Source organism: Mobula birostris, chromosome 1 (genome assembly GCF_030028105.1).
Source record: "Mobula birostris isolate sMobBir1 chromosome 1, sMobBir1.hap1, whole genome shotgun sequence".
Classification (NCBI taxonomy): Eukaryota; Metazoa; Chordata; class Chondrichthyes; order Myliobatiformes; family Myliobatidae; genus Mobula; species Mobula birostris.
Genome location: NC_092370.1, coordinates 47,529,412 through 47,543,712, shown reverse-complemented (window position 1 = coordinate 47,543,712; position 14,301 = coordinate 47,529,412).

Genomic DNA, 14,301 nt, shown 5'->3' with positions numbered 1-14,301 from the left:
TGCTCACAACAAAGTGTGATCTTTGTAAAGACCCCATGGTGGGAGGCTGCTCTGTTACAACTATCATTCAAGAATATACACAGCAGGAATGTTAAGTGTATGAATGATCATGTACTACGGCTGATAGTATGATAGTACGGTGGCTACACTATATTATTGGTCATTGTTTAGTAGCAAGAAAAGATTTGTGCAGGTTCTAGATCTTTTAACTCAGAAAGGCATTAAAGATGTGGAAGGGATCAACTGTCAGTTGTCCATTGGCTTTGATTTTCTGAAGTGCGAAACTTAATAGGAGTTAGATGCTGTCCCTGAAAATAAGTGTGCCTGGTAGATATAATATTACACACCTCTGCTGTATGTCATTATCAAAATTAGTTAGTTCTGCAGTCTGTAGACGTTGGAGCCTTCAATATGCTGAGTAAGAAAATCCTGAAGTGGATTAGAGATGTTCCTTTTCCTGTGTTTCCTGTGTTTTGTTCCAGGTGGTTTTGCCAGATTTCAAAAACGATGCCACAAATCCATTTTGACTCTTTACATCAGAATTATCAGATAAGTTCAGATAAAATAAAATAAAGCTTGACCAGGGAAAGACTAAATAAATTGTTTCCCAGAAACTAGAACAAAGGTCCATCAGGTTACTCCAGAGAAGCTGCAATATGCAGTAAAGAATCGTTATTGTATTACTTATATATTGCATCCCACATTTCAGAAAACAGAGATGTACAAACATGAAGCCTCTGTTTTAAGTTCAATTCAAAAGCCCCAGCATGAAAGAAATCACACAGCTTGTGTAGTGCAAGTAACAATTAAACTCTCGCAGATATCTATCTTGTGGCAAGTGACAAACCGGTACATGGCTCTGTTCACAGACTCAGCTGATTGTGATGTGAGGCACACTGATGCTCATACAGTATATTGTAGATACTAACTTTTATGATTAAACAATATATATCCTGTCAGAATCAAGACCAATATGTGCTAATGCTCATTCCAAATCTTGCTTGCATTTTTCAATAATTATTCCCACTCTGTTGTATGTTTAGTTGCAGTTTGCTATATGTGCAGGATTAGCAAGCATTTGGCACAGAGTTCAGAGTGGTTTCATGCAGATAATATTTACATGCAGACCTATATGACTTCCTACATATGTTGATCATGCAAAATTATCTTGGCTCAAATGGTAAAAACTTGTGCTAATGTTAAGTGTCAATGATAGTTCAACATTACCGTCTGGTTAAAGGTATTTGAAGATCTTGCATAAAGCAATTCTATGAGAATATGGTAAATGATGGATGAGAAAACCAGAAGGAAAATCAGGAAATAAATAAAGTCTTAAACAGCTCATGTTAATACATAGAAAACAAAGCAGAAGAACATCCAAAATAAACACGTGTTGATTAAAACATTGTTGGAATTCCAAGATAAAATATTTATAAGTATGAATAATAGAATGAGCTTGTTAGAGTGCTACATTACCTCACGCTCACACATTGCCAAAGATACTGAGTGTTTTAATTAATAAGCCTAAATCTGGTTTCATGGTAAGAAGGTTACATCATCAAAGAGGACATGGCAACAAGAAAAGAGGGATTTAGTGAATTTGAAATCACATCACATTCAACTGATATAAGAAAAGTTGAATGGAAGAAATTGTATCTTCTGTAGACTTTAGATCGACTGCATTTGGATTTTCTTAAGGGGATATCTTGCCTGACAAATCTATTGGAATTCATTGAGGAAATAACAGACAGGCTAGACAGGGGAGAGTCAGGTGTTTACATGGATTTTCAAAAGGCCTTAGACATGAGGTGCTGCACATGAGGCTGCTAAACAAATAAAAGAGTCCATGGTTTTACAAGAAACATATTAACATAGATAGAATAGATGAATGGCTGACTGGCAGGAGGCAAAGAGTGAAAATGAAAGGTCCTTTTCCGACTGGTTGCCTGTGACCAGTGATGTTCATCAGGGGTCATTATTGGTTCTGCTACTTTTAATGTTATTTTTTTAATAATCTGATGATGGAATTGATTTTGTCCAAGTTTGTAGATGATATAAAGATTGATCGAGGGGCAGGGAGTGTTGAGGAAATAGGGGGTCAGCAGACTGCGGTAGACAGATGGCGAAAATGGGCAAAGAAGTAATACAATGTAGGTAAGTATATGGACATGTATTTAGCTGGAGGAATAAAGCTGTAGACTATTTTCTAAATGGAGAGTGAATTCAGAAATCAGAGGTGCAAAGGGACTGAGTGCAGGATTCGCTGAAGATTAATTTACAGGTTGAGTTGATAGTAAGAAAGGCAAGTGCAATTTTCGCATTCAATTTGAGAGGATTAGAATATAGAACTAAATATGTAATGCTGAAGCTTCATAAAGCATTGGTCAGACTGCACTTGGAGTATTTTGAGCAGTTTTGAGCCCCATATAGGACATAGGAGCAGAATTAGGCCAGTTGGCCCATTGAGTCTGCTCCACCATTTCATCATGGCTGATCCAATTTTCCCCTCAGCCCCAATCTCCTGCCTTCTCCCTGTATCTATTCATGCCCTGACCAATCAAGAATCTATCAATCTCTACCTTAAATGTACATACAAACTTGGCCTCCACAGCTGCATGTGGAAACGATTCACCACTCTCTGGCTAAAGAAATTCCTCCTAATTTCTATTCTAGAAGGATGCCCCTCTATTCTGAGGCTGTGTCTTCTGGTCTTAGACTTTCCCATCATAGGAAACATCTTCTCCACATCCACTCTCTTAAGGCCTTTCACGATTCAATAGGTTTCAATGATGTCACCCCTCATACTTTTGTATTGTAGTGAATACAGGCCCAGCACCATCAAACACTCATCATATGACAAGCCATTCAATCCCGGAATCCGTTTCATGAACCTCCTTTCAACTCTTTCCACTTTCAGCACATCCTTTCTAAGGGGTACAAAACTGCTCACAATTCTCCAAATGAGGCCTCACCAGTGCTTTATAAAGTTTCAACATTACATCCTTGCCTTTATATTCCAGTCCTCTTGAAATGAATGCTAACATCACATTGGCTTTCCTCACCACAGGCTCAACCTGCACATGGATTTCCAAGCTCCTTTGTACCTCAGTTTTCTTATATTTTCTCTCCACTTAGAAAATTATCAACCCTTTCATTTCTTCTACCAAAGTGCATGACCATATACTTCCTGACACTGTATTCCATCTGCCATTTCTTTGCCCATTCTCCTTCTCCATCTAAGTCCTCCCGTAGTCTCTGTTCTTAAACGAAACAACAATATCTCATGCAATTATATACAGTATCTGTCATATTACACGGTACACTTAATTCTTAAAGGTACACCTACACTCACAGATCCACTAGAAAAAAAACACAATTGGATCTGAGGGGTGGAATGAGAAAGAGGCACAGGGATGGAGGAAAGTGATCAATGGTGGGAAGGATGTATAGGGAAGTATACACTTGTCTTTGGGAGAGGGTTTATGTGATTGAAAATGAGGAGTTGTTGCATATTAGATCAGTGGAATCATGTATCAGTGCTGAAGCAGTCATACAATCAATGGTTTGGCAGATAGCATGATAGATTTGTAGAGTCACAGAGAAGTAAGCAGAGAAAAAGGCTCTTCGGTAAATCTAGTCCATCAAAGGTAAAGGCAGATGGGATGATGGGTATGGGGAGATTGGTGGGTGAACAGAATGGATAAGATGGGCCAAAATACCTGTTTCCATGATGTATAGCTCTATGACTGTATGACCTTTTAGGTGGGGAAGCAAGGTTTGTGATTCTGGGAGATGGACGTGAAGGAGAGTTGTACAGAAGCAGGCCTCAAAACAGTGATTAAAACTGCTATTTTCTCTCTCTCTCTTTCATGCATGTAGAAATAATCCAATGGGATTTTATTAATTTTTCTCTACTGAAATTAAAATGCAACATTTTTCTTCAGTCAATAGACTAATATTGTGATTAGGCTGTGTGCTTTTTTAAATGTAGCTAAGTATTATCAACACAAGAGATCCTGCAGATGCTGGAAACGTGTATAGCTAAGTATTATCAAGCTTCATTAGTGTATTGAAACCATCCCATTTTAGAAGATGACTGATGTTAGAGTCAGGAATCCTGGATTATGGAATAGTTGGAATAGTAAGAATCACACCTCAGGATATCTTATCCTGAATAATATTTGCAAAGCTGATTTTCAAAGATAATGACAGTAAGATATTTTTTAGAAGTTGCTTTGAGCTTTACCGAATTCCCTAAAGCAAGAAAAATGTTTCCTAAGCAAAGATAACATTGTGAGGATAATGAAGAAAGCTGCCACCTCTCTGTTTCCTTGACTCAGTGCACTACAAGGCCAATTTTTGTAACATTGACGCAACAGCGTTTTGCAATAATATCAGTTTTTTCCTGTTGCACGTGGAAGAACTAATTCCACTGCCATGACTCACTCACTCATGGGTCAAATTAATGGATTAAATCAACTTTCTGTCGCATTCCTGACTTAATTACTTTAACAGTTGCATTTACTTAGCAAAAGTCCGATCAGGAGAAGCTAACAGATTGATGTGCAGGTTTAGATGTTATTAAAGACAATAAATAGGTGTGATTTAAACCTGGTCTGAAGCCTCTAACTAATTGAAGTTACTTCAGAAGTAGGAAAATGACCTCCAGCCATTCAAGTCAGTTGGTCACAACTCAAGTCAAGTCAAGTCAAGTCACTTTTTGTTGTCATTTCGGTCATAACTGCTGGTACAGTACATAGTAAAAATGAGACAACATTTTTCAGGACCATGGTGCTGCATGAAACAATACAAAAACTACACTGAACTACGTAAAACAACACAAAAACTACACTAGACTACAGACCTACCCAGGACTGCATAAAGTGCACAAAACAGTGCAGGCATTACAATAAATAATAAACAAGACAATAGGCACAGCAGAGGGCAGTAGGTTGGTGTCAGTCAAGGCTCTGGGTATTGAGGAGTCTGATGGCTTGGGGGAAGAAACTGTTACATAGGCTGGTCGTGAGAGCCTGAATGCTTCGGTGCCTTTTGCCAGATGGCAGGAGGGAGAAGAGTTTGTATGAGGGGTGTGTGGGGTCCTCATAATGCTGTTTGCTTTGCAGATGCAGCATGTGGTGTAAATGTCTGTAATGGTGGGAAGAGAGACCCCGATGATCTTCTCAGCTGACCTCACTATCCGCTGTAGGGTCTTGTGATCCGAGATGGTGCAATTTCCGAACCAGGCAGTGATGCAGCTGCTCAGGATGCTCTCAGTACAACCTCTGTAGAATGTGGTGAGGATGGGGGGTGGGAGATGGACTTTCCTCAGCCTTCGCAGAAAGTAGAGACGCTGCTGGGCTTTCTTTGCTATGGAGCTGGTGTTGAGGGACCAGGTGAGATTCTCCGCCGGGAGAACACCAAGAAATTTGGTGGTCTTAACAATCTCTACAGAAGAGTCGTCGATGTTCAGCGGAGAGTGGTCGCTCCATGTCCTCCTGAAGTCAACAACCATCTCTTTTGTTTTGTTCACATTCAGAGACAGGTTGTTGGCTCTGCACCAGTCCGTTAGCCGCTGCACCTCCTCTCTGTATGCTGACTCATCATTCTTGCTGATGAGACCCACCATGGTCGTGTCATCGGCAAACTTGATGATGTGGTTCGAACTGTGTGTTACAGCACAGTCGTGGGTCAGCAGAGTGAACAGCAGTGGACTGAGCACACAGCCCTGGGGGGCCCCCTGTGCTCAGTGTGATGGTGTTGGAGCTGCTGCTTCCAATCCAGACTGACTGAGGTTTCCCAGTCAGGAATTCTAGGATCCAGTTGCAGAGGGAGGTGTTCAGGCCCAGTAGACCCAGCTTTCCAATCAGTTTCTGAAGAATGACTGTGTTGAATGCTGAACTGAAGTCTATGAACAGCATTCGAACATATGTATCTTTTTTGTCCAGGTGGAGGGTGATGGCAATGGCGTCGTCTGTTGAATGATTGGGATAGTATGCAAACTGCAGGGGGTCCAGTGAGGGGGCCAGCAGGGTCTTGATGTGCCTCATGACGAGCCTCTCGAAACACTTCATGATGATGGCTGTGAGTGCAAAAGGATGGTAGTCGTTGAGGCAGGACACTGAAGACTTCTTTGGCACGGGGACGATGATGGTAGCCTTGAAGCACGTAGGAACGACGGCGCTGCTCAGGGAGATGTTGAAGATGTCAATGAGAATCTCTGCTAACTGGTCCACACATCCTCTAAGCACTCTGCCAGGAATATTGTCTGGTCCAGCAGCCTTCCATGGGTTGACCCTGCACAGCGTTCTCCTCACATCGTCCACGGTAAGACACAGTACCTGGTCATTTGGAGGAGGGGTGGTCTTCCTCGCCGCCACGTCATTTACCGCCTCAAAATGAGCGTAGAAGTTGTTCAACGCATCTGGGAGGGAGGCATCACCAGTACAGGCAGGTGGTGTTGTCTTGTAGTTAGTGATGTCCTGAATGCCCTTCCACATGCGCTGCGTGTCGCCGCTGTCCTGGAAGTGGCTGTGGATCCGTTGGGTGTGTGCACGCTTTGCCTCTCTGATGACCTGGGACAGTTTGGCCCTCGCTGTTGTTAGGGCTGCCTTGTCGCCTGCTCTGAAGGCGGAGTCACGGTCCTGATATCATCTTTAATTTTCATCTCTTGTAAATGACTGACATAAAGTAGAATGCCAAATAATAGATGTATAAGATAACTAATTTTATTTGTTTGATTTTTCCTATTGTTCTGAGGGCAGCGAACTATACTGGAACATCACAAGGCAGGTTCCATATGACAAAATAGGTGAATGTTGTTTGTTAAAAAATTTATAGGTAGCACAGTGCCAGCTCCAGGAACCTTGGATCAATCCTGACACTGGGTGAAGTCTGTGTGGATTTTATATATCGTCCTATTGGCTTTCCACTGGATTGGTTTCCTCCTACATTCCAAAGACAAGCTGATTGATTAACTGGCTACTGCAATCTACCCCTGATTTTGATTAAGGACAAAAAGAGTCAAAGGAAAGTTCATAGGTAATATGTGAGAAAATAAATTGCATGAATTTAGAGAAATGAGGAGATGGGATATATGACTAATGGGATTACAAGTCTGGGAGTCCATTTGGACCTTATTGGCCAAAGACCTCCTTCCCACTCTGGCTCATATATGGATAAGGTCTGTTCCCATGTTTTGCCCATCAACCAATTGATTCCATTTTTTTTTTGTTTTCCCCATATTCCCCATATTTTTTTCTTTCTGAACAGTTGCCTAATTCACTTCTTATGAAACCATAGAATCATTAACATGAATACACAGAGAATGGAAGGATGTGGACCACGTGCAGGCAGAAGGGATCTGCGTAAATTAGGTAGCATTAGTTTGTTTAGTTTAGCACAACACTGTGAGCTGAAGGGTTTCTGTGCTGTACTGTTCTACATTTTATTTTCTATCTTTTATCACATTCAAAGAATTTTTGGGCACTAATCACGACTGACCCAAATATTCAATCAATATCTCTGGATGAAAATGTACTGGGCACTTCAGTGTGCAATTCGTATTCTCGCTGCCGATGGTTTCCTTGCATCATCTTTCATGATTCATGTTTAGACTAACTGGGACTCTTTTCTCCAGCTTTTTGCTACTGGGATATTCATTCCTTGGATGCCCTTTCGAGACTCCCCTGGCAGCATTTTTTTTTATTGGATCTATTATTAAGGCCATGGGTGACCATTCTAGGTAGACCAGAGATCCCAAAACAAGAGGCAAAGACATAGCCTATTCACAAAGAGTTTTTGGATATACTGCAGAGCATCTAGAAATCTTTGATGGATAATATATTCCTGCTCTCAATGAAGATCTCCAACCGTTGCCTGTACTGTTACTTTTGCGGAGATCACGTTCAAAGTTCATACATAGGATCTATCCTGGTGTCCACTGTGCAACTCAGCTGTAGTTTCCCAGAAACGCAGGCCATGAGATGGAGTCTAAAAAGCCTAAAGGCAAGAAGATCAAGAGAAAGGCATCTCCAGCAGGGGGTGATCCGAGTCAGCATAATCAGACTTATGTTGAATGGAGGAGGGAAGCTTTGTTGGCATGGCTTAAAGGAAACTCCCTGATAAGGAGATATGTCTCCAATTACAAGGCTACCCTTAACACTTTCTATTCTCTTCCACTCAAGCTGACCAAACCTGCTTCCATGCCAGTTTTTTTCTTCTCAAGGCAAATCTGCCATCCATCATAGGGGTGCTACAGGAGACGTTATACAGAATGTTGCCACACCTAATCCCGGTTTAACCTATCCTGCAGCACATGCAAATCGTGACAGAACTAAAGGGGCAGCTAACCACCTCTCTCAGCCCTTCCTTCATAATTAAAGTTGATGTGGCTGGAGAACTTACAGAACATTGCTACTTCCCAAAACCAGCTTTTCTGATGATGTGGCTTCCTATGGTTGTAAACCTGCAGGTGTCAGCTGGATACAGTCATAGCATATACATTAGGAACTGGGCTGGAGGAGCCAACTCCTGGACCTGAATCATAACAACGAGTAGATAAGATCTCAAGTTGGAAGATAAGAATCTCAAATTCTGGCTGACTAGAGGTCTAGATCAACTAACTACTAGCTCTGCTGTAGTGGAATCAGATTCTGATTTCAATTCAAGTAAATTAAACGATTCTAGATGCTTGATAAGATTTCTTAATTTCTGTTTTTCCATAAATGTTGAATTATTGTACTTAGATTGCTCTTATTCTGCCAATGTTCACAAAAGGTTAAACGAGTGAAAACAAGTCAGTGCTGAAGTCAAAGTGGTAGAGTTCCAAGTTTCGGAGAAACTGATTCAAATCCAGTCCGGGTGGGATTATTGTTTCATATTTAATGACATGTTTCTAGAATTTCAATTAGTTCATCAATTTAATTTGGAAAGTTTTTGGTTGCCACAAAGAACTTTAAAACATGCTTGTAATTTCATGCAAACAACTGGTTGCCTACTAACTTGCAAATTAAGCTGCAAGCTTTGCCCAACCTGAATTCATCACTGGTGGTGCATGACGACCTGTGATTCAGCAAGGAAGCTGGCATCCTGAACAGCTAATTCCTTAGTTTCTCACCTCATGCAGTGATTAACTGCCACCTAAGCACACACAGACATACAAATAATAAAATTATCTGTTTCATAGCTCAGTATTGCCATAAGGAATAATGATATTACTTTGTCTCTCTCTATGTTGGTAAATTCAAAAGGCACATGCAGACTGTGGGGGCATCTGAAGATGAAATCAGGTTATAAGAGACTTCTTCTGTAACATATTATATGTTGCTTATTTTCATCTCTTTTTCCTTTATACCGAATTATGCCAAGGAAACTATGACCAGCCTTCCTTATTCCATCCTTTTAAATTTGAGTTCAACTGAAACACAGGTACATGCGTTCCAAATCACACCTGTTCAATCATCCCTGATCCTGCTGAACTATACAGGGTCCATTTATAAAGCTTTCATCCTTTACAAATTCCAATTCTCCCTTTATCGCTGTAATCTCCTACAACACTCTTCGCCCGTGCCTTATCTCAGGGCTCAATTGCTCTGTAATGACTTCGGCTGTTAAACTCTGAACATTTGGAATGCCCTTCCCAAACCTTTTCACTTCTCTGCCTCTCCTTTCTTCTTCAAAGTTGCTCTTAATATTCATCTTTCTGAGTCATCTCCCCTATTATTCCCTATTTCAGCATTTAGATCCATAATGCTTCTTTGGGGTGCCTTGGGATGAGTTTGCAATATGTAAGGTGCTATATGAATGGACAATTTCCAGACAGCATACAAGAAGTAGTTGTAAACTGGTAACTGGAAGGAAAAATATCATCAGAGGAGTGATACCAGAAAGTCTGTGGTGGTACAGGTTGCTGATCTCTGAGTCCTGATGGACTTCATCTCAAGGATTTAAAATCAATGATTCATTGGATTTAATTTTTCCACATTCGCTCGAATCATTGAGGCTGGCATTGGACTGAAGAACAGCAAAGGTAGCTCCCTTTTCAAAAAGGGAAAAGGACAGAAAGAATATCATCAGGTAATGTCTATCATGGAAAAATGCTAGAACCTATTAATATAGTAGGCCACTTCCAAAAATAAACAATATATTCAGGAAAAGAAAACAGTTTTGTGAAAGAAAAATCATGTTTGGCCAGTTTATTGGAGTTTATTTGAAGAAATAAAATATAACCGTGGATGGAATAAGCTTAATTTTCCAGAAAGCATTGGATAGTGTATTGAATCAGTTATTCTAGAAAATAAAAATCCTTGGTGTAGGAGGTAATGCCCTGGTTTCCTCACACAGTCTAAAGATTTACTGGGTAGGTTAACTGGTCATTGCAAATTAATTTTGTCACAGCTCGGTCCCTTTTTGATTCTGCCAAGGGGGTGAAAAGTTACCACAGATAGACGGAAATTGTTAGAGTGGATTTCTTTTGGGTAGATGATTTGTTTACACTTAAATGACTTTGGCCACCAGACTTCTATTTAACTGTTTGACAAAGGACTGTGGATTGAGTCCACCACAATGGGCTTCCTAAAAAGTGTGAATACCAGATGCTTCTGGTAGTTTGACCTGATGCTGTAGTTTCGAAGGCAGTATCACCTATACATTGTAAATATTAATCGTCTTCTATGTTAGCATGGGAAATGCCAAATAAATGTATCATAGACTTAACTTACGTTCCTAAAGGCTGTGGATACCGACCCAGACATGTTGGCATCGGAAGGAAAGGATGGTGTGATATTTTGTATGTAGCTTCAATAGGAAGCATTGTCTATGCACTGTCTATAACTTTTAAGTAGTGATTCCCTTTGTGTTTAGCATATAAATATCGAGCCCACATTGAGCTAACAGACCTTTCTGTGGAAAGCATCTCCGTACGTTAAGATGCCTGCTGTACCTTGTTGTGTTGAATAAAGGGGCTGCTTTGTATCTACCAGTGACTCTGTCTCTCTGGTGATTTCATCCATGCTACAACAGAAATGCAGAGATGAGCTTATACTGTGATCAACCATGATAATGTTGGATGGTGCAGCAGGCTTGACCAGCTGAGTGGCCAACTCCTGCTATTAATTTGTATGTTGATATGGTTGTGTTTTCAATATTTTGCTAAAGCTTTGTAAGCTTGGAAGAGGATTATACTGGATGGCAGAATGTGCTATCTGATGGCTGGTTCTTCGTTTACGAAGATCAGGAGGGAAGAAGAGTCCTCAGGAGCGAGGGCATGAACGTTGGTGTCTGTAGAGCCCAACTCTGGATCTGCAGACTCTGGAGGAGTAGGGACAGGGGAACAGCTGGGTCACAGCCGCTTGGGCAGTAGGATTCTTCCTGTGTCTCCTCTTCCCTTCAGCAGTCGACTGCGGAAGAGAAGAGTTTCTCCATATTATTTGTAATTCATTGCTGTTCAGACTCTTCGAACAGAGATCATGAGCCCTCATGGTACAGAATAAGAAGCAAGTTCATTCCAAGATCACTTTCCTACAACTACCAACAATCAGCCAAAAAACACATTGACAAAGTTAATGGGTGTTCAGGCTTCTTGCTCTCTTAACTAAGTGGTCAGGGAATTAAATGTACAATGATCATTACCTAGAGGACCTAACAGTGGAGCTGACCTAATCAATGCTTTTGTTAGCCCAATGATAACCCATTAAAATGTTTCAGCTTGGAAAATCTGTATTTTGAAAGAATCAAAATCAGGTTTATTGTTACTGGCATGTCTCGTGAAAGAAGGCAATTATATAAACAAATAACCCATTTTGATACTAATATTGTAACATCACAACAAAATCACAAAGGAAGTTGCATGGGAATTCTAAATATAATATTTTGGGCAGTCCTTTCACTTCTAGGAAGCAAATCTTGTCTTTCTGCCAACTATGAGGACCCTTTGTGAAATAAATCTGAACCTCAAATAACACTACTCCACCTATAAACAAATGTAACACTTGAACTAATTCTTTATTATTTATTTGCCTGCTGGAACTTTGCTGCTTTGAAAACAGATTATTCCAGCACAGCTTCCTTTCAGCTAAGACTATTTTAATCAATATTTTAGGTACAGCTGTCAATGACATGTTATTATTTTATATAATGCATTTTATGTTATATTTCTGCTCATCTTTCTACTTAACAGAAGTATGAAATACTATACCAAATGTAAGTGCAAAATTGCTCAAGACCAACATGAAGTGCTGCCGTGAGCAAGGGACTCAGACCTTACCTGAGAATCCGAGGCCTCCGTCAGATATGCAAGCCTGGGTAGGACAATATGGAGAGTAAGCTGTTGCCCATGTAGCAAGCTCCCCCTCTCCATGCATCTGATGAACCCAAATGAATGGCAGAGACCGATACAGTTCAGTACTAGCACCATTGCGGGAGTTGCCAGTCTAACTGAACTCAGTGTAGGACTGCCCAAGGGACTCCAGCTCAGGAATTTTCCCTCGGGGTTTACACCCGAAGTCTTCGCCATGAGTGGGTATAACCACAAGGCAGCAGAGGTCTGAGAACAGGGTTTTCCTTCTCCTAGGTGAGCTGCCAGCCTCGGTGATGAGCCCCATCTGCCTGAAGTGACTGGTTTTAAGGTGCCAGTAACCCACTGTTGCCCCTTCTCCTGTCAGTAAAAACGGTACTGCCTGGTTTAGTAGATAAACCACATGTGAAGGCCAAGAGCTGGACTTGGTTGTCAGAGGCTACTTGAGGCACACGCCATTGGGAGCATTTAATAGGTAGTGGGTGCTTGTGCCCATTACCACCCCTGGCTATAACATCCTTAAGGAACCACTCAGAGCATAACAGCCATTTTATACCACCTGAGAATGGAGCAGCTTTTCTCTATCTTTGTATACTGCATTCTGCGACGTATAGTGGGCTGGACTTTGCGAGGACATATTGGCAGACGATATGTAAGTGGTACCAGCTTCCCAATTTCCGAGTGCACATATGGGACCACACATGCACAAGTCCATCTTACTGCTGAACTGACTGCACGCTGACATGGGACTCCTCCTGGAATTGTGGTCCTTCTGGAGTGTGGAAGTATCTGACGCCAGCAGGCCACTTTTTTCAAGCACTTTGGATGATTAGGTCACTCATGCAGAAACAGGCATTCTCAATATTTGGGATGCTTGCATCAATAACTTAACGGAATCCTTTTTTTTTAAAGAATAAACTTAATTCGTAATAAAATATTTGTAAAATAAAAAAGCAGAGTTCAAATCACTTTACATTTTTAGTGTTATTTGCACAGAACTATACATTCAGTTGTGTTAGCACCTTTTTAAAAACCATTTCACGAACAATCAAGAGGGATGGATGACGGGGTTTGAGTATATATACCATCAGACTAGACAAGCCTAGGCATCTTCCCTGATGAAGATGGCGGAGTTTGTCAGTGAAATGTTGGTTAAAATTGACACCTGAACCTGGATGGAAGTCTGAGAAGAACTTCTGCATCATATATGAAGGGAAAGCACTAGATTCTTTTTCATTTCACTATTGTCACTTAAGTATCCCGCTTTGGTAATGGACTCTTTCATTGTATGAGAAGCCTCCCTACCCAACTCAGCCTCTCCATGCCTAGAAGCAGAAGGAGCCTAGACTGTGGTCCTTCACTGCAGAGCCTTTGCACTGACTGCACCAAGATTCAGTACATCTCCCCACACATATTCTAGCAGCCTGAAATGTGATAACAAGCAACATTTCTTTATGGACATCTCCCTGGACTGGAGGACCAACATGTTTTGACAGATCAAAGCCCAAATTTCACCTGGTTTATGATCTTTCTGCACCACTTGATGTCATAGATTAAAGAAACTCTATCTGAGCAGATCCCAATTTATAGTCTCTAGCATTGACAACTCATTGGATAGGTGCAATTTAAGTTAAAACCTCACTTTATGCAATATCTTTCCCTTGAACTCCACACCCTCCGTCCATTATGAACCCACAACCAACCTGATCACAACCACAACCTCCGCATCCTGACAGTGACTCTAACATAGCCCTCTCCCTGTTATCAGCAGTAAGCTGAGTTTTTTTGCATTGAAGCCTAATGGTGTCACAGAGTAGCATCTCCATACAATCATGTCCGAATTGCTTCACTGAGACATCAATTTGGAACTCAGCAGGTTACTTCCTTATCTTCCCATGCCCTACAAATAACAAAGTATTATTCTTCAGCTATTCTAAGAGATTTTAGCACCTGAAGAGTTCACATGTACTTGAACGGTTTGTTTTACGACACTAAACTGGCTGAAG